At 34.5% G+C, this 27,574-nt stretch overlaps 1 protein-coding gene across 1 annotated transcript in view; it reads left to right on the forward strand.

Moving 5' to 3' along the window:
- LRRTM4 (leucine rich repeat transmembrane neuronal 4) overlaps window positions 1–27,574 on the forward strand; it is an 836,430-nt gene that overhangs the window by 644,597 nt on the left and 164,259 nt on the right. The window lies entirely within an intron of this gene.

Consider the following 27,574-nt stretch of genomic DNA (forward strand, 5'->3'; position numbering starts at 1 on the left):
AAATGCAAAGATTAACTTTTTATTTTCCAATAATCCTTTTCTCAGTAAAATGTATCATTTATTATATAATAATTGTTCTAGTTTCATAGAAATAATGTGCTATTAAAACTTTTTTTATTGAAGTATGGTAGTCTTACAATATTATATTAGTTTCAGGTTTATAACATAATGATACAATATTTTTATAGATTACACACCATACAAAATTTTTCAAAAATATTAACTATATTCCCTGTGCTATATATGACTTCCTTGTGACTTATTTATTTTATAACTGGTAGTTTGTACCTCTTAATCCCCTTTACCTATTCCACCCCTCCCCCCACCCTATCCTTCTACCCTCTGGCAACTGCAGATTGTCTCTGTATTTGTGAGTATGCTATATTTGTTACATTTCTTCATTTGCTTTTTTAGATTCCACATATAAGTGAAAGCATACAGTATTTATCTTTCTCTGTCTGCCTTTCAATAAGCATAATACCATTTAGGCCCATTCATTCTGTCACAAATGGCAATATTTCATTCTTTTTATGGCTGAGTAACGTTCCCATGTGTGTGTATATATATGTGTGTGCCACATCTTCTTTATCCATTCATCTGTGGTTGGGCACGTAGGTTGTTTCCATATCCTGACTATTGTAAATAATGCTGCTATGAACATTGGGGTGCATATATCTTAGTGTTTTCATTTTCTTCAGATAAATACCCAGGAGTGGAATTGCTGGATTTATGGTAGTTTTATTTTTAATTTTTTTGAGGAACTTCTATACTGTTTTCCATAATGACTGTACTAATTTACATTCTCACCAACTGTGTACTTGGGTTCCCTTTTTCCCACAACCTTATTTATTAACATTTGTTATTTCTCATCTTTTTGATGATAGCCTTTTTGACAGATGTGAGGTGAGATCTAATTACAGTTTTGAATCTTTATGAAAATATTAAATAGATATTTCATAGTTTTCTTCAGTTTTTTATAATAACTTTTATGTTGTATATTTTATAATATATATATTATATTTTATTTTATTTTATAATAACTTTTATTTACCCCAGAGTGTGTCCTTTAATTTGAACTTCTTTTTTCATATTTTAATATTTTTTACTTTCACTTAGTCCCTGAAAGAGGTTTTTTTTTTTTTTTTTTACTATGTTCCAGATAAGTGGAGATGGTTGAGATGGTTTCCTTCAGGTATGACATGAGGTACCTGCGTGTCTCCTTTATGTTCTGAATATGGAAGAATAAAAAAATGCAAATTCAGTTGAGGGAAAGAGGTAAACTTATCCAAATACCTGCATTTTAATCATTATCTTTAATCATTATCTTTAGTTAAATGTCAGAAGCCTGAGCTTTAGAGGCAAAAGAATTGTACAGCTTGCAGTAGCTGGAGAAGATGATCTTTGCCTCTTTACTAAAAATAAATCTTGCAAATTTATCTGGGACAGTCTCTCTTATTAAAAAAGACGCGACTTTAAACAGACCAACCCTCAAGGCATAGGTCTGTTGTAACTGTTAGGACTGGATTTCATTTTCATATCACTTTCACTTACCTGCAGAACTTTCTGTGAGGACTCAGAATAGATACTCTCTCTTACACTATAAACCATTAGCTCACTTGTTCTTGCCTTTGGCCACTCCAATCAGGATGACATCACCCAGTTTGCTCCCAGGATCCACCTCATTCCCAAGGCAAATATATTTTTGCATATGGTAAATCTCCAGTTGGTTGTTTCTTCTTCTTCTTCTTTTTTTTTTTTTTTTTGGTCTCATTTTAAATTTTTTGAGACACTCCTAAAATGTTTTGACATTTTGATGGCACTTTCCCAGATCCAGCAACAGTTCTTATTTCTTGTTATATTTTATTGGGTATTCAGAAGGTGGATTTCTTCAGTGTCAATTGACAGAAGACTGGGTAAAGAAGATGTGATATACATATACAATCAAATAGTACTCAGCAATAAAAAAGAATGAAATCTTGCCTTTTGTGACAACATGGATGGACCTAGAAGACATTATGCTAAGAGAAATAAGTCAGACAGAGAAAATAAAATACCACATAATTTTACTTATACGTGAAATCTAAAAAAACAAAATAAATGAACAGACATAATAAAACAGGTAGAGAGTCATAGATACAGAGAACAAACAGGTGGTTGCCAGAGGAGAGGGGGGTGAGGGAAGGAGAGAAATAGGTGACAGAGATTGAAGTACAAACTTCCAGTTGCAACATAAATGAGTCACAGGGATAAAATATAGATGGGGATTATAGTCAATAATAATTTGAATGGTGACAGATGGTAACTAGACTTGCCGTGGTGATCATTTTGTACTGTATAGAAATATGGAATCACTATGTTGTGCACCAGGAACTAACATAGTGTTGTAGGTCAATTATACTTCAACAAACAAAACCAAAAATACTTATAGAAAAAGATATCAGATTTGTGTTAAACAAATGTAGGGGGTGGATGGAGGGGGAACTGAGGAAGGTGGTGAAAAGGTACAAACTTCTGGTTATAAGATAAATAAATACTAGGGATATAATATACAACATGATTAATATAATTAACACTACTGTATGTTATATATGAAAATTGTTAAAATAATAAATTCTAAGAGCTCTTACAAGAAGGAAAACAAAATTTTTCTTTTTCTTTTATATATTTTGTATCTATATGAAATTATGCATGTTCATTAAATTTATTGTGGTAATAATTTCATGATTTATGTAAGTCAAATCATTATGCTGTATGACAAATTTACATAGTGCTCTTGTCAATTATATCTCTATAAAACTGGAAAGAAGGAAGGAAGAAAGGAAGGAAGCAAGAGAGAGAGAGAGGAAGGAAAAGAAGGAGGGAAGGAAGGAAAGAAGGAAGGAAGAGAAGGAAGGAAAGAAGAAATAAAGAGAGAAAGAAAGGAAATCCTGTTCTGGAAAAAAAAAAATTCTAAATGATTCTAAACAATATTCAAACACAGTGGCAAAAGTCTAAAATATGCTCTAAACTAAAAAAGAAACAAGTTTTCTATCACCACTATTATTTTACTTAAGTAAATGAACTTACATTAATTTTCCTTTATTAGCAATAATCTGAGATAATTGTAAAAAATACCATTTACATTAGAAAAAATATACCCAGTAATAAGCTTACCATGAAACATACCAAAAATTTTTCAAATGCTGAATTCTAATGTTTCCAAAATATATAGATCTCTTACAGATCAATAAATATAACATATGCATCTAAGAAAAATGAATCAAGGTAGCATATAGCCTAAGTAGAAGAAACATAGATGTAAAGACAAGTTCAGTATGAATAGTAGTGATGCTACAAAATAAATAATATTTTTCATTTGCAAAAATTAAACTATATGATGATAATAAGTGCTGTCTAATGGTAAGAAATTGGGTCCTGTGATATCAAAACTTTATTTTTCTGGCAAAACCTAAGTCATCATGAGCATTCTGAATGGCATTATTTCTAAATGTTACAACAGTCTTGGAATTACCAAAGGTCTTTTGCATTACTTATTGCCTGTTTTTTTACTTCTAAAATTTTATCTTTGGAAAATAATTAAGGGTGGATTAAAGTTTAAAACAGCAAGAGATTCATCATAGGCCTATTTTTAATTGCCAAAAAATTGGAAACAATCTAATTGAAAAATGTACTGAACTAAGACATATCCCTAAAATGCAATATTATATCATTTTTGCAGAAGTATCCTTATTGACATGGAATAACAATTTTGATAACGTAAATGAAAAACATTTGTAAAGTAGTGTGTGTAATGCATTACTTATTATTATACACACACCTAATGAAAAAGACACATCATAACTCATTGTTTCTAATTCATTGTGGTGGGGTTAAGGAAAATTTCAAACTACACATATACACGTCTACACACACACACACATACAAATCATAAAGTTTTAATTTTTTTTTTAAATTGGAAAATGTGACTTTTAACTGTTGCATATAATTCCATCAAAGTGATGTACCGTTAGTTTTCTTTTTTTCCCCAGCATCATATTGTAACATATAAATACATCAAATTAACACATTGTACACCTTAAACTTACTCAAGTTTGTATATCAATGTTTTCATTTTTTCTGTTCTTCTTTGAGTGTACATATTACATATTATCATAAAAAAATGATTAGCCCACTCTAGTTTATTTCCATGTCTTTATACATATCTATTAAATATAAATAAATATAAATAAAGTATTAATTAAATATAAAGGGATATTTCTATGTATCCCTTTCTTTCTTTCCTTTTCTATATATTCCTCTCTGCCTTCCCCATTACTCCTCTTTTCTCTGTTGTTTTGTTTTCTTCTTCTCCCATACTCAATTTCTCCTCTTCAGAGAGCATAACAGAGCTCCATAATGATCCATTCAATGGCCCAGTGTCTCACCTCTCACTGCCAAGAAGCATAGGAAAAAGCCATAGCTCATTAACTATGAACTGTAGGAAAAAGCTGTAACTCTCAAATACTAGAATTTTTTTTGAAACACTTGATAGAATTACTGTAGATGGAAAGATTTACACCATGGTTGAGTGTGTAACCATTTCTTGAGAAAGACTATGTTCTGTCACAGTATTTGTTCTTGGCTGTCAGGGACAAGATTTGCACTTTTATTTTCAATAAATCCTTTATGGACTGAAAGCAAATAATTATGAAAATCCTAATAATTATTATTGTATTAACAAATAGTATGATAAAATATTTGTTGTTTTTACTACTCTGGCTTTGCAACAAATCCATCTATTATATTATTCACTGCAGGTTTCCTTTGCAAATTCAATACCTAATTGACCTTTATTCTCTGCATTCAAGAAAAATGATTCTTCCTAAATGATTCATTGTTAACTAAAGAACACTTTTTTAGACATTTCTTTTTCATCTTATTCCCTAAGTAAAATGTGTAAATATTATGAATCAAATGTGAATTCCATATTTTCTGCAAAGATTAGCAATCTTATAGATTGTTTTACTGAGTGAAAGCATTTTTTTGTAGATCAATTTATTACTCAATACCATCAAGGTCGTCAGTGTCTTTTCTTGTTATTTAGTCTAAGACACTGTGGAGAATGCATGAAAATAGTCAAAAAAGACAGATAATGTCTAGTAGAAGAATTGAGATATAGTTCTACTATATGTTGGGGGAAAAAGGAAATAAGCTGGAAAGAGAAATCATATGAGATCAGTTAACATTTCACACCACAGTTGTTTTCATATAACAAAGTATTTCTGTGAAATGGGTGGCCCTCCAGCATCTTTGTGACTATTTTATTGCAGTCTTCTTTCATAACTACAAAGTTATTATCTAGAGTGGTAAGTAAAGAATTTGACACAAGCTTTATCCTTGGGCTTGCACACTTTTTATAAGGTATTCCATTAATCTATGAATAAGGAGAAACTGAAAAATATTTATGCTTAATAATAGAGATTTAAGAATAAAGCACTTTCAACAAGTGAGTGGCTCATGCTATTTTCACTATGACATTTCATGGTGCATAGTTTTATACATTATATCCGGTTTTCTTACATGTGTGACATTTGATATTTCCTCAGATCATAGAACTTGTTAATTGTAGATGGAGTTTCCATAGGAGTTTTCTAACTTCCAAGCAGATGTTCTTTCTACAGGTCCAACAGCCTTCTAAGATATTGATGTAGATTCCTCACTGCTCTGATATATGAAAATGTGTCCTTTACAGACACTTAGAATCTTCTATACTCTCACAATGATTTACATTAACACTGCTGAGAGATACACGTTGTTTCAGCCAGTCATATTCTCAAGCTTGTATGCAAGGAACACAGCTTATTTTCCATCATGAAAATGTTGTAATGATATATGCAATTGTGAAACATAAGACTGACATCAAGTGTGTGACTAAATCCCATCAAATCGGGAGGATTCCACGTCTACTCTATCTGTGAGTGTTTTCTTCCTTGAGCAACAATCTCTGAATCAAATCTGCTGTGATCAGTAGGGTTGTATGTTTTACTCCTTAAAATGTACAGCTACTCAAGGAATAAGGTTATATTCTTCTCAGAAGTTAGCTAGCTATGTAATGGAAACTTCATGACAGATTTTTTCCATCTTGGCCTACGCAAAGGGGTAAAAAAAATATTTGGCAAATGAAGCACTGATCTACATAATATAAATATTAAGTAAATAAGTATTTTCACATTGATATTCCCTATAGTGAAATTAAAATCATAAGCAATGAGAGTTGGAAGAGACATAGAAGTATCCTGTCAATTCTTTCTTTGCCTGTTTGAATCTTGCATACAACACGGCAAACAAATGCCAACCAAGCCCCACCATTAAAACTTCCAGCAATGATTAGCTCATTAAGTATCTCATTCTTTTCTTGTATAGCCTTTATTCCTGGTAGTTCCTGCCTACTGCTAAGCTGAAAAAATACCTTCTTAAAATTCAAACCTGAAACTTAAGGCTTATTTCATGCAGTAGGTCTTTAAATCTTTGAAGATTTTTTTTGGGTATCTTTTAAATCTCTGACTTTATTTTATTGTTCCTGTTTGAGTCAGATCTGCTAATGTCTTAGTCTTTTTTTTCTTTCTAAAGTAGTTATTTTTAATAAGTTCTTCACTGCATATTTTCATTAATCTTGAAAAAAGATCTACTTATAGTAGATATATGAATTAATTCCATCATCAAATGTTTTCAATAACCACATTATTAATATCATTAAAACTCTGAGCCTTAATTGTATGTTTTCATTTATAATTCCATAAAGTTGTAAACACATTTATTAATGTTTCCACTACAGTATCAACATCATCACTATGATTCTGAAAAACGATAGTATTTTTTTAACTTTTCAATTGATAACTCACACTGGATTATTGTTTGGCATAATGTAAAATGTTAAGCAGTTGACAGTGTATGAACTTAGAGACATATAGAAGTGTGTTCATCTCAATTTTTTTGTTCTAATCTAATGAATTTAGCCTAGCATTTTAAACCATGAACCTTATGTTGTTTCCATATATAATATGAAGATTATAAAAAAAAATTTATAGTATAATAATGAGGATAATAAATACATGAAAATGCTTGGAATTTGTTGGTATAAACTTAAGACTATCAGAGATCAAGATGGCAAGCTAAGAGGATGCAGACCTCACCTCCCTCCATGAACACACCAAAAATACATCTACATGTGGAACAATTCTCAATGAAAACTAACTGGAAACTGGCAGAAGGACTCCTGTACAACCAAGGCTGTAGGAAAAATGCACATGTAATTAGCAGGAAAGGAAAAAAAGTGATCATATCAGGATATGTGACCTTGGGGTGAGTGGAAATCTGACGAAAAGGGAGATTGCATGAGTGGACATCCACCCTGGGGAGTTAGCAGATTAAGCTATAGTCTGGGCATCCTACTGCTGGTGTCCTAACTGAGGAAACAAGCCCCTTTGGCCAGTTGGAGAACTGCTGGGACAGATAGAAAGGCTGGAGAAACCTGGACTTTGCTTCTGAGGAGTACACCCATGCTGGCTTGCCCCTGGGAAGGGCAGAGAGAGGTCTGCATTAATGGCTGCTGGGTTTCCCATGACTGTCTCACCATGCACCTCAGCCAGAGCCAAACAAATGCTCCATTCCGACTCACTCCATGCCACCGTGTGGCATTGGATCTGGGGTGGCAAAGACTGGGGAAATGGCTTAAACTTGGGACCCAGAGGTGACAAGATCCTGGGGCAGAGGATCTGGGTGGGGTGGCAGTGGCCATTCTTGACCCTTTCTCTGCCACAGCTCACCACCCAATACACACAGAAAAATCATCCAAGCCCTGCCACCACTGCAGAGCAGTTCCGTAAAAGGATAGGGGCTGTAGAGTCTGGGGCCAGTGATACACTGTGAGAAACAAAGGGGTTTTTTCCCCCAGAAAGGTCAGAGAGAGGTCTGCTCTTGAGGCTGCCAAGTTTTTCATGACCACCTCACCATGCACCCCAGGCTAAACCATGTGAACCCTCCGGCCCTCTCAGCCCATGCCACAGACCAGACTGGATCTGGAGCAGCCAGACCAGGGATAAAACTCTGCCATGGGCTGCATCTGAGTGGAGCCACAGATGACTACATAGGTAGCACATTGGATCTCTGTATACACAAAGGTCCCACTTACTTCAGTACAGCCCTCCTCTGGGGCAAAGGTCCCAGTGTAGGGAGATGGGGAAAACACACACTTAAAAAGAACAGAGCAGGCCTAAGCTGGACCCCCAAGTCTTCTGCTCCAGCAACTTGGGAATCAGACCCTGCCTCTGACAGGGCAGTGATGGCTACTGGACAGAGAAGTTCTGCTTCACATCCTGCACAGACTTTAGCCCTCCATCTTTAGCTCCACCCCCTACTTAGGTGATAGCTTTCAGAAAACCTTGAGGAAAGATGCAACTGGTTTCCACATCAAATCCAGCCCTCCTACCAAAGGCACACACAGTCTGCATAGAAACAGTCCCACTTAAAAGCACCATTTCAAAACAGCAATAGGTAACTGTTTCACCTAAATTTACAGAGACATATAAAGTTAAGTAAAAGGAAAAGGCAGAGGAACTATTCTCAATTGAAAGAGCAAGAGAAAACTCCTAAAATTTTAAATAATTAAACAGAAATAAATAATTTACTGGATAAAGAATTCAAAACTTTGGTAACAAAAATGATAACTAAATTAGGAAAAAGGATTTAGTTAAACAATTATCATTTTAACAAGGAACTAGAAAATATAAAAAAGACCCAATCAATAATAAATAATTCAATATCTGAAATAACAAGCACACTAGAAGCAGACTAAGTGATACAGAAGAACACATAAGTGACCTGGAAGATAGAATGATGGAAATCACTCAATCAGAACAGCAGAAAAAGTTAAGAAAAAAAATAAAAACAATGTAAAAGATCTCTAGTATAACATTAAGTATTCCAACATTCACACTGTAGGGGTTCCAGAAGGAGAAGAGGAGAAGATCAAAAATGTATTTAAAGAAATTATGGCTGAAAACTTCCCAAACCTGAAGAAGAAAACAGATATCCAGATTCAGGAAGCACAAATGGTCCCAAATAAGATGAAAACAAACAGCCCCACACTAAAACATATTATAATTAAAATGACAAAAGTTAAAGATAAAGAGAAGATTTTAAAGGCAGTGAGAGAAAAACAAAGAGCTAATTACCAGGGAATCCCCATAAGGCTATCAGCTGATTTCTCTGTAGAAACTTTGCAGGCTAGAAGAGAGTGGCATGATATTTTCAAAGTGCTGAAAGGGAAGAACCTGCAACCTAAGATACTCAGCTAAGCAAAAGTATCATTTAGAATAGAAGGAGAGATAAAGAACTTCTCAGACAAGCAAAAACTAAAATAATTAATCAATACTAAATGTACCCTAAAAGAAAGGTTAAAGGGTCTTCTCCAAAGGCAAAAGAAAGGTAAAAATCTACAGGAAAGGGAAGATCCCACAAGGAAAGGCAAATATACAGCAAGAATTGAAGATTACTCAAATAAATAAGTACACAGATTGAAAGACAAAAAATTGTAAAATATAATAAACATGAAGTTGTAAAATATGATAACAAAAACACAAAATGTGCCTAGAAGAGAGTAAAAAATGTAGATCTCTTAGAATGTGTTTTTGAACTTAAATAACTACCAGTTTAAAGCAAGTATATATAATTATGGGTGAACATATATGAACTCCATAGTAACCACAAGTCAAAAATATACAATAGATACACAAAAACCAAAAAGAAATGAATACAAGCTTACTACTAAAGAAAATCATCAAAGCACAAGGGTAGAAAGAACAAATGAATAGGGAAGAACTGCAAAACAACCAGAAAACAAGTAAGAAAGTGGCAATAAGTACCTACCTATCAATAATTACTTTAAATGTCAATGAATTAAATTTTCCAATAAAGACATAGGGTTGGTGATTGAATAAAAAAAAACAAGACCTTTCAATATACTGCCTACAAGAGATTCACTTCAGGGCTAAAGGCAGACTGAAATTGAGGGGATGGAAAAAAACATTTCACGTAAACAGGAACAGGAAAGCGGAGGTAGCAATAGTCATATTAGACAAAATAGACTTTAAAAAAGGCTATAACAAAAGATGAATATATTTGATTACTATGTATGCAAAATCCTCAGCAAAATATTAGGAAATTGAATCCAACAGTATATAAAAAAGATCATACACCATGATCAAATGGAATTTAGTCCAAGGATGCAAGGATGGATGAGTATTCACAAATCAATGTGATACACCACATTAACAACAAGAAAGATAAAAATCACATAATCATCTCAATAGATGCGTAAAAAGCATTTGACAAAATTAAACATCCATCAATTATAAAAACTCTCATCAAAGTGGCTAAAGAGAGATCATATCTCAACATAATAAAGACCATATATGGCAAACCCACAGCCAACATCATACTCAATGATAAAAAGCTAAAAGTCTTTTCTTTAAATTCAGGAGCAAAACAAAAATGTCCACCCTCACCACTTCTATTCAATATAGTACTGGAATTCCTAGCCACCAAAATCAGACCAACAAAAAGCTATCCAAATTGGGAAGGAAAAGGTAAAACTGACACTATTTGCAGATGACATGATAATTTATACAGAAAATACTAAAGTCTCCACCCCAAAACTATTAGAACTAATAAATGAATTCAGCAAACTTGCAGAATACAAAATTATTATACGGAAATCTGTTACTTTTCTATACACTAATAATTAACTATCAGAAAAAGGAAGCAAGAAAACAATCCTGTTTAAAATCAAAAAGAATAAAATATCCAGGAAGAAACTTAACCAAGGAGGTGAAAGACAAATACTATGAAAACTATAAAACTTTTATGAAGCAAATTGAAGATGATACAAAGAAATGGAAAGATAGCATATGCTTTTGGATCAGAAGATTTAATATCATTAAATAGAAATGCTACCCAAAGAAATCTACAAATTTAATTCAATCTCTATCAAAATACCCATGACATTTTTCATAAAACTAGAACAAATAATTCTAAAATTTATATGGAACCACATAAGACCCCAAATTGCCAAAGCAATCTTGATTAAAAAAGAACAAAACTGGAAATATCACCTTTCCAGACTTCAGATTATAGTATAAAGCTACAGTTATCAAAGCAGCATGGTCCTGGCACAAAAACAGACACAAGGATCAGTGGAACAGAATAGAGAGCCCAGAATTAAACTCATGTACCTATGGTGAATTAATCTAAAACAAAGTATGCAAGAATATACAATGGAGAAGAGACAGTCTCTTCAAGGAGTGGTGCCAGGAAAACTGGATAGCTGCATGAAGAAGGATGAGATTAGAACATATCCTCACAACATATAAAAAATAAGCTCAAAATAAATTAAAACCTAATGAAACTGGAAACCATAAAACTCCCAGTAGAAAACATAGGCAGAACACTCATTGGCATAAATCTTAGCAACATTTTTTTGGATCTGTCTCCTAAAGAAAGGATATAAAAGAAAAATAAACAAATGGACCTAATTAAACTTAAAAACTTTTTCACAGCAAAAGAAACCATTAGCAAAATGAAAAGACAACCTACTGAGTGGAAGAAAATATTTGCACATGATGCGACTGACAAGGGGTTCATATCCAAAATACACAAAAAGTTCATATAACTCAATATCAAATAAACAACCAACCCAATCAAATAATGGACAGAAGACCTGAATAGAGAGTTTTCCAAAGAAGACATACAGATAGCTAACAGACACATGGAAAGATGCTCCACATCACTAATTATTAAAGAATGCAAATCAAAACCACAATGCGGTGTCACTTCACACCTGTTAGAATTGCTTTCCTCAAAAAGTCTACCAATAACAAATGCTAGAGAGGATGTGGAGAAAAGGGAACCCTCGTACACTGTTGGAGGGAATATAAATTGTGCAGCCATTATGGAAAACTATATGGAGGTTCCTCCAAAAACTAAAAATATAACTACCATATGACCCAGCAATTCCACTCCTGGGCATACATGTGGAAAAAATGAAAACACTAATTTGAAAAGAAACAGGCACCCCCATGTTCATAACAGCTCTGTTTACAATAACATTATGGAGGCAAAAATAATACCCATCAGCAGATGAATTGATGAAGATGGGGCATATACGTATACAATCAAATATTATTCAGCCATAAAAAGAATGAAATTCTGCCCTTTGCAGCAATGTAGAGGGACCTGGAGAATATTATGCTTAATGAAATGTCAGAGAAAGACGAATACCATATGACATCACTTATATACGGAATCTAAAACATACTACAAATGAATGTATATGCAAAACAGAAAGAGACAAACATATATAGAAAACAAACTAGTGGTTACCAAAGGGGATAGGAAAGGAGAGAGGGACATGGTACTGAGATGCAAACTACTATGTATAAAATAATAAGCAAAAAGGATATATTTTATAGTACCATGAATTATAGCCACTATCTTGTAATAACTTTTAAGGGTTCATAATCTGTAAAAATATTGAATCACTATGTGGTACCCCTGAAACTAATATAATATTGTAAATCGACTATACTTTAATAAAAAATAAAAACTGATTTCCTCTTTTACTTTTCTCTTTTTTAAAAATGTAGTATTCCAGATTATCCCAAATCAACCCAAGTTTTGTCATTTTTCCCTTTGCTCTTTTTTATTATTTTTAAAAATTCATTCTATCTTCCCTATAAGCAAATGCTTCTTTCTCTCTCTTATATTCTTCCCCCATGGTTTCTCCAAGAAGGCCATTTTTGTTTTCAATAAATTGGTGAAATTCTATTAGGCAATTAACTGAAATAGCTTAATTGGAAGATAGGAAGATCTGCTAAGCATACTCCAATTATACAACAAAGACATCCTATGAGGTTGAATCACAAGCTGCTTTGCCTCAAGGGCAATTGTAATAGTAATAGATGGCACTGAACTGGGAGTACTCTAACTGAATCCTGATTTTCCCATGCTATGCAAACCTGGGAAGTAACTTCATTCCATTCGATTTCAGTTCCTTAGCAGTAGGTGGGAATAAGACCTGTCGTCCAGTATCCTTGCCAAGATTAAACGTAAGAGCACCTGGCTTTCACATTTTCATTACATTGTATTCCTACATTTGAAGAATGGCCACTTAATTCTGAAACACTTAAGGGATTTCCTTTAAATATATTTTTTTAATTGGAGTATAATTGCTTTACAATGTTGTATTAATTTCTGCTGTACAAGGAAGTTAATCAGCTATATGTATACATATATCCCCTCCCTCGTGGACCTCCCTCCCACCCCCCCAATTCCACCCATCTAGGTCATCACAGAGCACCAAGCTGAGCACCCTGTGCTATACAGCAGGTTCCCACTAGCTATCTATTTTACACATGGTAGTATAAAGTGAATGGATAGAATAGAATAATAATCTATTTACTAAGGGCTTCTGTTATAATGAAAAGAAAAATTACATAGTTGAGAAAAGTAGCATATCACCTTTCCAGAATGCAACTTTTCTATGATCATTTTATTAGTAACTGGATCTACAGATACTCGAAACCCAAGGAAATATGAAATGATGAAAATGCTTTATGGATATTTCACTTTTTAATGTATCTCAGTTGCAAGAATATCATGTTTTGACTGCTGCTCAGATTCCTAATTTCTCTAGACAGCAATGTCATCAACAAGCATTACCAAGCTTGGATAAAATAAGCTTTTGTAGTTTTAATGAAATCTGGTTGAAAAATAATTGAAACAGTTCAGTATATACTAATGAGCTGAGAAGCTGTGGAATTTTATTGACAGTTTAAAATTACATTAATCTTGACCCACCCAATTCTTAAATTTATTATAGAAAAAGTCAGTCCCTGGAAATAGAACTTTATATTCAGAGACACCAAGAAATGGTAAGAACGCAAAGAGCATGGTAACTTTTTCTAAAACTTCTTTCAAATGCACCAGGGAAATCTATCAATTTGAGATCAGTGAAAGTATAACAGTAGAATATTTTAAAACTAAGGCAGTTTGATCTTAGATAAGTGTTCAATGAAAAATAAAATGGTGGTGCAGAACAGAACTTAAAAGAGAGCGCAAGCCCAGGTAAAACTTAAAATAGGCAAAGTTTACTAACTGGCACAAATCTCATTCAGGAACTGTCTCCCTAGGGCTCCCCTTATAATTTCTGGTCCTATGAGGCCCTCATTCTTGGCTATCATCTTCCATCTCTGCCCCTAAATTCTAAACTTTCTAGACTCCTCTCAGTCATCAAAATCCACGTGCCTTGTGTTCTTTTCTCCAACAGTCCCATAGTTTATGAGAAGTGATTTCATACAGAAATTTTTGTTAAAACATTAATGTGGACAATTTCTCAAGTCTGATTGAATAGATACTGGTTAATACTAATAATTTTTTTAAAAACACTGGTTATTTAATTTTAAGAAAGGTAGATTAAAAAGGGAGAAACATAAATGACTCCTGGTCTGCTTATAGTGTGATAGGTAGGAATAGGAATATCCAGGTGTAGCTACAGTGGTCAGGATGTTGTAGAAGACTCACATTCTTTTTTTAAATTTTTTTAAAAAATTTATTGGAGTATAGTTGATTTAGAGTGTTGTGTTAGTTTCAGGTATACAGGTATATATATATATATATATCTCCACTCTTTTTTTTTTTTAGATTATTTTCTCATATAGGCCATTACAGAGTATTGAGTAGAGTTCCCTGTGCTTTACAGGTTCTTATTAGTTATCTATTTTATATATATAGGACTGTGTATATGTCAATCCCAATCTCCTAATTTATCCCTTGGTAACTATAAATTTGTCTTCTACATCTGGGTCTCTACTTCTGTTTTGTAAATAAGACACTATGTTTTTTAGAAGACTTGGAGATTGACCATCAATTTTGTGAGTATGTTAAGTAGAGATCAATTAAGTAGGTTTCCACTTATAACTTTCTTTTAAATAAAATTCACATTTTTACAGCTTTTCTATGTGTCTTGGTCCAAAGGAAATCTGAAAATTCCTTGCATTACAGAAGAGACTGTGTGTGGATGAAAATGTGTGTGTGTGCATGCATGCATATGTGCATGTGTTGGGTATTAAAAAAAAAGTGAGATATATTGGGGAATTTTTCTTTAACTGTTCTTTGTAATAGACTAATGATCCCTCAAAGAGGTCCATGTTCTAATTCTGTGAACCTGTGAATATTTAGGCTACCTGGCAAAGGGAAATTAAGGTTATATATGGAATCCAGGTTAAAATAGGGAGATTATTCTGGATTATGTGGATGCCCCAATGTAACTAAAAGGCTCTTTTAAGTGGAAGAAGAGGAGGAGAAAAAATGAGAGCGAGATGTGACTATGAAAGAATAGTTGAGAGAGATATAATGTTACTGGCTTTGAATATTGAGGAAGGGGGTCATGAGCCAAGGAATGCAAGGAATGTAGCTAGCCTCTAGAAGCTGGAAAAGGCAAGAATTTACAGTTTATCTAGAATCTCCAGGAAGGAACCCAGCCCTGCTGGGTAGAAAATAAGCCATAGAGATCTAATAATGTTCAGTATAGTGAATATAAATAATAATATTGTACTACAATAATGTAATGTGATAAATATCACTACCAGAACAATCATATTACAATATATAAATATATCAAAGTAACACATTGTACTTGGTAACACATTAAATTTATGTACTGTCATAAATAAAATATATTAAATTAAAATTATTTTTTTAAAAAAGACACATATCCACAGACAATAACTTGACATTCTGAGTCTCAGTATCTTCTTTTGGATCTCAATTAAACCAGAAAAAATTTTTCCACTAATTTCAGAGGCAGCCTCAGAATCTTAGTGTTGCCTCTGAGCTTTCTGTGGACAGCAAGATGGGAATAGGAGGATGGAATTTCAGGAATTAGGACACGGGGCCTTTCCCACACCATCCTCTTCTTTCCCTTCTCTGAATCACAGTGACAGTGACTCCATTTAAAATGTGATTTTTTTCATTAAGATCCTGATTAAAAATTCTCTTGAATAAGAGAATAGGTATACAAAGAGAGATAGAGAGAGAGAGAAATGTTAGATAATGCCTGGATTAACTGTATTTTTAGGCTTCTACAATTCTGAAATTCAGTTCTAGTCAACATCTGCTAATATATGATTAAATTTCAATAAGTGTTAATTGAATGTCGTTAGATTTAGAATTGCACTGTTTTAATTTAACATATTGTGAGCATTATTTTGTAATATTAAATGTTCTTTGTAAAGAAGATTTATTCCTATATGATATTCCATCAAATGGATATGCAATAATTTCTCATCATTACCTTTATTTTGTAAATGTGAGGTTTTCCATTGTTTCATTATTGTAAATTATGCTGTAATGAACATCCTTTTACATAGATCTTTGTATTCCTTATTTCAATTGGATTATTTGCTAGAAGTACAATTGTTTATTCATTTATTCACAAAGTACTTATAGAAAGCTGTGATGTACCAGGAACTATTCTATAATTAGGCATACAGGAAAGAGCAAACAAAACTGTTACCCTAATAGATACATTATAATAAAATAAATGTAAAATATAATGTTAAGACTGACTACTTTGAAAATAATACAAGATGAGGGAATAGGGATGATAATTGAATTTAACAGCATGAAATTTTGAGACTTGTGATAGGTATTTCTAACTCTCTAATACCTCAAAGAAATCCATATTCTACAGCCACAAGAAAGTTATTAAACAACAAGAAGTATTTAGTGTGGACATCATACAAAATGTCCTGTTCTAAGTTCTGGAGTTGCTGCAGTGAACCAAAAAATGTTCTAGCTTTCATAGATGTTGATATCTAGTGTATTACATTTTGTTATATTTGTTCCCAACATATGATCTCAATTTGTCGTTTGTCTGTTAATTTATTCAATGTCTTTAATGTCCAGAAAGTTGTAAATGCATATATAATTAAACCTATCAATCATTTCAGTAAATCCATCTATAGTTTCAATAATTTTTCTATTACTTTCCTTCCTTCTCTCCCTTCCCTTATCCTCCTTGTTCCTTCAATATGCCAGGATGAACTCACCTTAGGCATTTTCCATTGGCTGTTTCCTTCATGTTGAGTCTTCCTCCAAGAATTTTTAGGATTTATCCCTCACCTCCTTCAAGTCTTTGTTCATATATCATCCTCATAAGGCCTAACAATGACCAGTCTTGTAACAACTCTTAAACAGTACACAATCAACAGTTTTTATCCTTTCTCTTAATAGTGTTTATCATCTACTATTCTAAAGTAAAGTGTATATAGATATGTTGCTTATTGTTCTATCTCCCCTCCACTAGAATGTAAGCTCCTAGAGGGCAGGTATTTGTGCAGTTTTGTTCACCTCTGTATCCACATGATCACTCTCTATATATTTGTTGACTAAACTATTAAAGTTCTTTCCTACCTTGAGTTTGTAAATATTCACCTATATTTCATTTAAATTTTTAGTTCTATCTCAATTAAACAATTATTTGTTTTGGTGTAAGGAGTTAGCTAAGAGTCTTATAATTCTTCAAATGTGGAGTTAACCAATTTTTCAACACAATTTGATCATAAACCTTTTTTCCTCTACTGGTTTGTAAATGTAACTTAATCAAAGAGCACATTCTTATATAAACTAGGTCCTGTTTCCAAGGAAAATCAGTCTTTCAAAACATTTCAAAAGCTAAACCATGGGAGAGAAGATGGCGGAAGAGTAAGACGCGGAGATCACCTTCCTTCCCACAGATACATTAGAAATACATCTACAAGTGGAACTGCTCCTACAGAACACCCACTGAATGCTGGCAGAAAACGTCAGACCTCCCAAAAGCTGTGTGGATGAAAGGCTCTTTGTGCTCCAGCAAGGCATCAGGACTGTGCCTCTGAGGTGGGAGAGCCAACTTCAGGACACTGGTCCACAAGAGACCTCCCAGGTCCATGTAATACCAAACGGTGAAAATCTCTCAGAGATCTCCATCTCAACATCAAGACCCAGCTTCACTCAACGACCAGCAAGCTACAGTGCTGGACACCCTATGCCAAACAACTAGCAAGACAGGAACACAGCCCAATCCATTAGCACAGAGGCTGCCTAAAATCATAATAAGGCCACAGACAACCCAAAACACACCACCAGACGTGGACGTGCCCACCAGAAAGGCAAGATCCAGCCTCATCCACCAGAACACAGGCACTAGTTCCCTCCACCAGGAAGCCTACACAACCCACTGAACCAACCTTAGCCACTGGGGACAGATACCAAAAACAACAGGAACTACGAACCTGCAGCCTGTGAAAAGGAGACAACGGGAACTACGAACCTGCAGCCTGTGAAAAGGAGACCCCAAACACAGTAAGATAAGCAAAATGAGATGACAGAAAAACACACAGCAGATGAAGGAGCAGGGTCAAAACACACCAGACTTAACAAATGAAGAGGAAATAGGTAGTCTGCCTGAAAAAGAATTCAGAATAATGATAGTAAGGATGATCCAAAATCTTGGAAATAGAATAGACAAAATGCAAGAAACATTTAACAAGGACGTAGAAGACCTAAAGAGGAACCAAGCAATGATGAAAAACACAATAAATGCAATTAAAAATACTCTAGATGGGATCAGTAGTAGAATAACTGAGGCAGAAGAACGGATAAGTGACCTGGAAGATAAAATGGTGGAAATAACTACCGCAGAGCAGGATAAAGAAAAAAGAATGAAAAGAACTGAGGACAGTCTCAGAGACCTCTGGGACAACATTAAACGCACCAACATTCGAATTATAGGGGTCCCAGAAGAAGAAGAGAAAAAGAAAGGGACTGAGAAAATATTTGAAGAGATTAGAGTTGAAAACTTCCCTAATATGGGAAAGGAAATAGTTAATCAAGCCCTGGAAGCACAGAGAGTCCCATACAGGATAAACCCAAGGAGAAACACACCAAGACACATATTAATCAAACTGTCAAAAATTAAATATAAAGAAAACATATTAAAAGCAGCAAGGGAAAAACAACAAATAACACACAAGGGAATCCCCATAAGGTTAACAGCTGATCTTTCAGCAGAAACTGTGCAAGCCAGAAGGGAGTGGCAGGATATACTTAAAGTGATGAAGGAGAAAAACCTACAACCAAGATTAATCTACCCAGCAAGGATCTCATTCAGATGTGATGGAGAAATTACAACCTTTACAGACAAGCAAAAGCTGAGAGAGTTCAGCACCACCAAACCAGCTTTACAACAAATGCTAAAGGAACTTCTCTAGGCAAGAAACACAAGAGAAGGAAAACACCTACAATAACAAACTCAAAACATTTAAGAAAATGGGAATAGGAACATACATATCAATAATTGCCTTAAATGTATATGGATTAAATGCTCCCACCAAAAGACACAGACTGGCTGAATGGATACAAAAACAAGACCCATATATATGCTGTCTACAAGAGACCCACTTCAGACCTAGAGACACATACAGACTGAAAGTGAGGGGATGGAAAAAGATATTCCATGCAAATGGAAATCAAAAGAAAGCTGGAGTAGCAATTCTCATATCAGACAAAATAGACTTTAAAATAAAGACTATTACAAGAGACAAAGAAGGACACTATATAATGATCAAGGGATCGATCCAAGAGGAAGGTATAACAATTGTAAATATTTATGCACCCAACATAGGAGCACCTCAATACATAAGGCAAATACTAAAAGCCATAAAAGGGGAAATCGACAGCAACACAATAATAGTAGGGGACTTTAACACCCCACTTTCACCAATGGACAGGTCATTCAAAATGAAAATAAATAAGGAAACACAAGCTTTAAATGATACATTAAACAAGATGGACTTCATTGATATTTATAGGACATTCCACCCAAAAACAACAGAATACACATTTTTCCCAAGTGCTCATGGAACATTCTCCAGGATAGATCATATCTTGGGTCACAAATCAAGCCTTGGTAAATTTAAGAAAATTGAAATCGTATCAAGTATCTTTTCTGACAACAACGCTATGAGACTAGATATCAATTACAGGAAAAGATCTGTAAAAAATACAAACACATGGAGGCTACACAATACACTACTTAATAACCAAGAGATCACTGAAGAAATCAGAGGGGAAATCAAAAAATACCTAGAAACAAATGACAATGGAGACACGACGACCCAAAACCTATGCGATGCAGCAAAAGCAGTGCTAAGAGGGAAGTTTATAGCAATACAAGCCTACCTCAAGAAACAGGAAACATCTCAAATAAACAACCTAACCTTGCACCTGAAGCAATTAGAGAAAGAACAACAAAAAAAACCCAAAGCTAGCAGAAGGATAGAAATCATAAAGATCAGATCAGAAATAAATGAAAAAGAAATGAAGGAAACAATAGCAAAAATCAATGAAACTAAAAGCTGGTTCTTTGAGAAGATAAACAAAATTGATAAACCATTAGCCAGACTCATCAAGAGAAAAAGGGAGAAGACTCAAATCAATAGAATTAGAAATGAAAAAGGAGAAGTAACCAGTGACACTGCAGAAATACAAAAGATCATGAGAGATTACTACAAGCAACTCTATGCCAATAAAATGGACAACCTGGAAGAAATGGACAGATTCTTAGAAATGCACAACCTGCCGAGACTGAACCAGGAAGAAATAGAAAATATGAACAGACCAATCACAAGCACTGAAATGGAAACTGTGATTAAAAACCTACCAACAAACAAAAGACCAGGACCAGATGGCTTCACAGGTGAATTCTATCAAACATTTAGAGAAGAGCTAACACCTATCCTTCTCAAACTCTTCCAAAATATTGCAGAGGGAGGAACACTCCCCAACTCATTCTACGAGGTCACCATCACCCTGATACCAAAACCAGACAAAGATGTCACAAAGAAAGAAAACTACAGGCCAATATCACTGATGAACATAGATGCAAAAATCCTCAACAAAATACCAGCAAACAAAATCCAACAGCACATTAAAAGGATCATACACCATGATCAAGTGGGGTTTATCCCAGGAATGCAAGGATTCTTCAATATATGCAAATCAATCAACGTGATACACCATATTAATAAATTGAAGGAGAAAAACCATATGATCATCTCAGTAGATGCAGAGAAAGCTTTCGACAAAATTCAACACCGATTTATGATAAAAGCCCTGCAGAAAGTAGGCATAGAGGGAACTTTCCTCAACATAATAAAGGCATATATGACAAACCCACAGCCAACATTGTCCTCAATGGTGAAAAACTGAAACCATTTCCACTAAGATCACAAACAAGTCAAGGTTGCTCACTCTCACCACTATTATTCAACATAGTTTTGGAAGTGTTAGCTACAGCAATCAGAGAAGAAAAAGAAATAAAAGGAATCCAAATCGGAAAAGAAGAAGTAAAGCTGTCACTGTTTGCAGATGACATGATACTATACATAGAGAATCCTAAAGATGCTACCAGAAAACTCCTAGAGCTAATCAATGAATTTGGTAAAGTAGCAGGATACAAAATTAAAGCACAGAAATCTCTTGCATTTCTATACACTAATGATGAAAAATCTGAAAGTGAAATTAAGAAAACACTCCCGTTTACCATTGCAACAAAAAGAATAAAATATCTAGGAATAAACCTACCTAAGGAGACAAAAGACCTGTATGCAGAAAATTATAAGACACTGATGAAAGAAATTAAAGATGATACAAATAGATGGAGAGATATACCATGTTCTTGGATTGGAAGAATCAACATTATGAAAATGACTCTAGTACCCAAAGCAATCTACAGATTCAAAACAATCCCTATCAAACTACCACTGGCATTTTTCACAGAACTAGAACAAAAAATTTCACAATTTGTATGGAAACACAAAAGACCCTGAATAGCCAAAGCAATCTTGAGAACAAAAAATGGAGCTGGGCGATTCAGGCTCCCTGACTTCAGACTATATTACAAAGCTACAGTAATCAAGACAGTTTGGTACTGGCACAAAAACAGAAATATAGATTAATGGAACAGTATAGAAAGCCCAGAGATAAACCCACGCACATATGGTCACCTTATCTTTGATAAAGGAGGCAAGCATATACAGTGGAGAAAAGACAGCCTCTTCAATAAGTGGTGCTGGGAAAATTGGACAGCTACATGTAAAACTATGAAATTAGAACACTCCCTGACACCATGCACAAAAATAAACTCAAAATGGATTAAAGACCTAAGTGTAAGGCCAGACACTATCAAACTCTTAGAGGAAAACATTGGCAGAACACTCTATGACATAAATCACAGCAAGATCCTTTTTGACCCAGCTCCTAGAGAAATGGAAATAAAAACACAAATAAACAAATGGGACCTAATGAAACTTAAAAGCTTTTGCACAGCAAAGGAACCCATAAACAAGACCAAAAGACAACCCTCAGAATGTGAGAAAATATTTGCAAATGAAGCAACTGACAAAGGATTAATCACCAAAATATAAAAGCAGCACATGCAGCTCAATATCAAAAAAACAAACAACCGAATCCAAAAGTGGGCAGAAGATCTAAATAGACATTTCCCCAAAGAAGGTATACAGATTGCCAAGAAACACATGAAAGGATGCTCAACATCACTAATCATTAGAGAAATGCAAATCTAAACTACAATGAGGTATCATCTCACACCGGTCAGAATGGCCGTCATCAAAAAATCTACAAACAATAAATGCTGGAGAGGGTGTGGAGAAAAGGGAACGCTCTTGCACTGTTGGTGGGAATGTGAATTGATACAGCCACTCTGGAGAACAGTATGGAGGTTCCTTAAAAAACTAAAAATAGAACTACCATACGACCCAGCAATCCCACTACTGGGCATATACCCTGAGAAAACCATAATTCAAAAAGAGTCATGTACCAAAATGTTCATTGCAACTCTATTTACAATAGCCAGGACATGAAAGCAACCTAAGTGTCCATCATCAGATGAATGGATAAAGAAGATGTGGCACATATATACAATGGAATATTACTCAGCCATAAAAAGAAATAAAATGGAGGTATTTGTAATGAGGTGGATGGAGTTAGAGTCTGTCATACAGAGTGAAGTAAGTCAGAAAGAGAAAAACAAATACAGTATGCTAACACATATATATGGAATCTAAGGAAAAAAAAAAAAGGCCATGAAGAACCTAGTGGTAAGACGGGAATAAAGACACAGACCTACTAGAGAATGGACTTGAGGATATGGGGAGGGGGAGGGGGGAGATGTGACAGGGTGAGAGAGTGTCATGGACATATATACACTACCAAATGTAAAATAGATAGCTATTGGGAAGCAGCCGCATAGCACAGGGAGATCAGCTCGGTGTTTTGTGACCACCTAGAGGGGTGGGATGGGGAGGGTGGGAGGGAGGGAGATGCAAGAGGGAAGAGATATGGGAACATATGTATATGTATAACTGATTCACTTTGTTATAAAGCAGAAACTAACACACCATTGTAAAGCAATTATACTTCAACAAAGATGTTTAAAAAAAAAAAGCTAAACTAAAAATTAGAATCAAAAGTAGAAATTAATAATTGGTGTACAATGTGTGTAAAAATTACAAAGAAAGCTATATGTATCTTATACTCTTATATTAGTTCTTTTTAGAACTAGTAGACATCGTCCATAAGATGCCATATCCCTAGAGCTATTTGCTCAGGAAACTGTACATGATTGTGAATAATAAAAATATTAACACAGATTTGAACAGGGGACATTAATTGCATTATCCGGTACCACCACCCATTACCGTACTGTGAATGTACCATTATGAACGTTTTGAAATTACCCTTTTCTACAGAAGTAAAATTTTGACTTGCAATATACAAGAGGAAATTATTTTAATGGTTGTTTGTCACATTGTCTCAAATACTGTATAGCTATATAATTTGCTGATCCCTGAAAATTTGTTAGCAAATATTCCATATAACAGAAGAAAATAGCTTTGCAGAGACATTCCTATGTATTTAAAAACAAATACATAGTCACTATATAATGAGTACATATTTTTTATTTATACAGAATTAAGAAGCAGAAACAACCAAGAGTACAACACAATGTATATAAGTAGCAATATACATCCTTTAGAACAGAAGTCCCCAACCCCCAGGCCACGGAAGGTACTGGTCTGTGGCCTGTTAGGAACCTGGCCATATAGCAGGAGCTGAGCAGCAAGCGAGTGGGCGAAGCCTCATCTGTATTTACAGCCGCTTCTCATTGCTCACATTACTGCCTGGGCCCTGCCTCCTATCAGATCAGTGGTGGCATTCGATTCCCATAGGAGCACGAACCCTACTGTGAACTGCGTATGCAAGGGATCTAAGTTGTGCACTCCTTATGAGAATCTAATGCCTGATGATCTGAGGTGGAGCTGAGGCGGTGATGCTAGTGCTGGGGAGTGGCTACAAATACAGATCATTAGCAGAGAGGTTTGACTGCACAGAGACCATAATAAATCAATTGCTTACAGACTCATATCAAAGCCCTATCAGTGAGTGGCAAGTGACAATTAAGCTGCATCTTATGGAGTAGGCTGGACATAAGCAACACACCTAGGGTGTCACTGTCTCCCATCACCCCTGGGACCATCTAGTTGCAGGAAAATGAGATCAGGGCTCCCACTGATGCTGCATTATTGTGAGTTGTATAATTGTTTCATTATATATTACATTGTAATAATAATAGAAATAAAGTGCACAATAAGTGTAATGCACTTGAATCATCCCAAAACCATCCCCCTACCCCGTCTATGGAAAAATTGTCTTCCACAAAACTGGTTCCTGATATCAAAAATTGGGGACAACTGCTTTAGAATACATAGGCAAATTTATTTATAAGGGAAGAGAGCCTGTATGAATTTGTCACATTTCTTTTAGCTAAATTTTCTGATACTAGAGGGTGTTTAGCCATTCATTTGTGCCCTCTCCTTTTTTATTCCATATCTACAGAGAAACTCTGAAGGAAGACTGGGCAAAGGAACAAATCTGGGCCATCTTGTTAAGGGCTGGAGTTTACATTTGAAAAAGTAAAGACATTAGAATATTTGTTCTATATAAAGTCTTCCCTATTTAGATTGTCTTCCCTTTTGATGGCTTAATTCTACTAATATGAAAAACCTATTTTGTTCTTCCTTCCTCTATGGAATGAAAGACATTGTTGTTATTAATTGGCCAGGCAGGAATAGAGGTAGGATTCAAGGACAAGGGTCCACAGAGCAAATGACTAGCCTGAACCTATGAAATGTTCCCATTAACATATGGCCAAGCCCCAGACACTGAAGGAAATGACATTCAGTTGGCCATAGCCCAGTCAGTGATGAAAACATTTGTCTTTGCCTAAAGTGTATTACCTCCTCGTTGTACTAATTGGAGGTTAAAAATGGATATACATAGAGCAACAGCTATGATGACCATCTTTGATTGACTAAGATCTAAGAATTCAAGACTTCATCTTACTCTTTTTCTCTTTTTATTCTTTACATCTAATATTATGCTTATTTACCAAAGATTAATAAAAGGTGATTTTGTTATAATGTTTTATACTCTATAGAGAATAAGCACAATGTACAAATTCCATGAGAAAATTCAAATTGATTCATTTTTGTTGCCTTTATGCCCAATAGACTTAGTAATAAAAGTAGGTATTGGTTATCATACAAACTCTTACTTTATTTTAGATATGGAGATGAAATTTGAGATGTCACAGGTGTTGTGTGACATTTCTTTCCACTGTCTGCTCATGAACTTAAATTTCAGAGAGCTAAATTTTCTCTAAATGCAGGAGGGAAGGTGATTGCATTATCAGGCAACCCCACACCATCCCATTCTCTGCACTGGATAAACAACTAAAATTCAGCTCAAAGCTTGCCTTCTTATATAAAGTTCTCAGAGAATTTGGGCTCTTTCAGACTCATTAGAGCAATGACTGTAGAGTTGTCTAAACAACCACCTCCTTTTTGAAACTTAACCTAAGAAAGTCTATCTTAGTTAAGTGCACTTAGTTAAGTGCACTCTCGTCAGAATATTCTCTCTCCCAAATTCAGGAAAATTAAAAGTACAGACTCCAGATTTCTTCTAATTCCTTTCTCACATGTATAGCCCATGTTTTTTGTATAATAACATTAGTTTGTTAGAAATTGCATTATATAATTATTTAACTCTATCTTTTATGTATAACTAGTGTTGCCAAATAATGAGCCTCTGGTACTAGGAACACATCATGTATATCGTGTACAGCAATCATAATCCCTAAGGGTACTGTCAGAATGTGTTCAATAAGCACTTGCTATGAAATGAAAGGATTTGAAAATCAGACTGACTCAAAGATTTGATGAGATGACACTTTCATAAACTAAGTAAAAATATAAAGAGATTCAGTTTTAACTAAAGTGATTATCTTCTGAGAATACTCTAAATAACTGATATGTAGGTTTTATAGTTTGAACCATATAAACTTTTGCCAAATATAGCATACTTAATTTAAAAAAATTTTGCCATATCATGAAAAATTGCACCTGAGATAAGCCACATGGATTGTTCAAGCTTGATAATTTTTTTCATACAAAAGAATAAAATTTTCAGTTCCCTGGCCAGGGTCAGGTAGAAATTAGAATATGTCTATACCTGATGAAAACTGTTACTTTTATATTCAAAGCAATATGCTTTTTTATTCTATTACATTTTAATTAACTGTGACTGCATAGGTATGGTGTTTATTGTCTAAGTTATTGATCAAGTGATTTTTTGCCACACCATAGGAAAAACATAACAGAGTCTAAACTAAGCATGTGTCAGCTGCAGAGAAATTCCAACTTAGTGTAAGCCATTTTAGATACATTTTTCTTCTTGGAATTTTCCCATAAAGGATATTTTGTGGGGTTCATCTATGTAATAGATAATGATCTTTAACTTCTTTGGGACAAGTTAAAGTGTTTTTCCAAGGACATAGACTTGGCACTTATCCACCTCTGTATTCACACACAGTAGCACACAAACCTGCTGAGTGCTTTTATTTACCCTGTAAACCTGACAGATGTGATCCCAGTGAGGTTCCATCATATTCCACAGCTGAGTGGAGCCCATATGTTATTGAAAAGAGAAAAAGAAAAGAAGAAGATTAATTCAGTTGTCAATGCAAGTAATTGGGGTTATGTCGCCACCCTTCCTAGTCTACATGGAAGTTAGTCATTTTCTTAATTATTTATAAAAAGACAGAATTAGGCTTAAAACCACCAATACATTTTTTGCATTGTGTTTGCCCCTGTGGCTCTTCACATTCCATTCAGATGGAGTGATAAAGGCACAGATTATTCTCTTCTTAACTGTACAATCTGAAGAGTGTGCTGGATTTATGGACAGATAATGGACATACATAGAGTTCAAGCTAAAAGTAGAGAAATATTTAAATCTCTAACAATCTGTTTGCTTCTCTTCATCAGAAACCATGACTGGGAGGGAAGAAAATTCCGAG

This window comes from Balaenoptera ricei, chromosome 13, assembly GCF_028023285.1.
Source record: "Balaenoptera ricei isolate mBalRic1 chromosome 13, mBalRic1.hap2, whole genome shotgun sequence".
Taxonomy (NCBI): domain Eukaryota; kingdom Metazoa; phylum Chordata; class Mammalia; order Artiodactyla; family Balaenopteridae; genus Balaenoptera; species Balaenoptera ricei.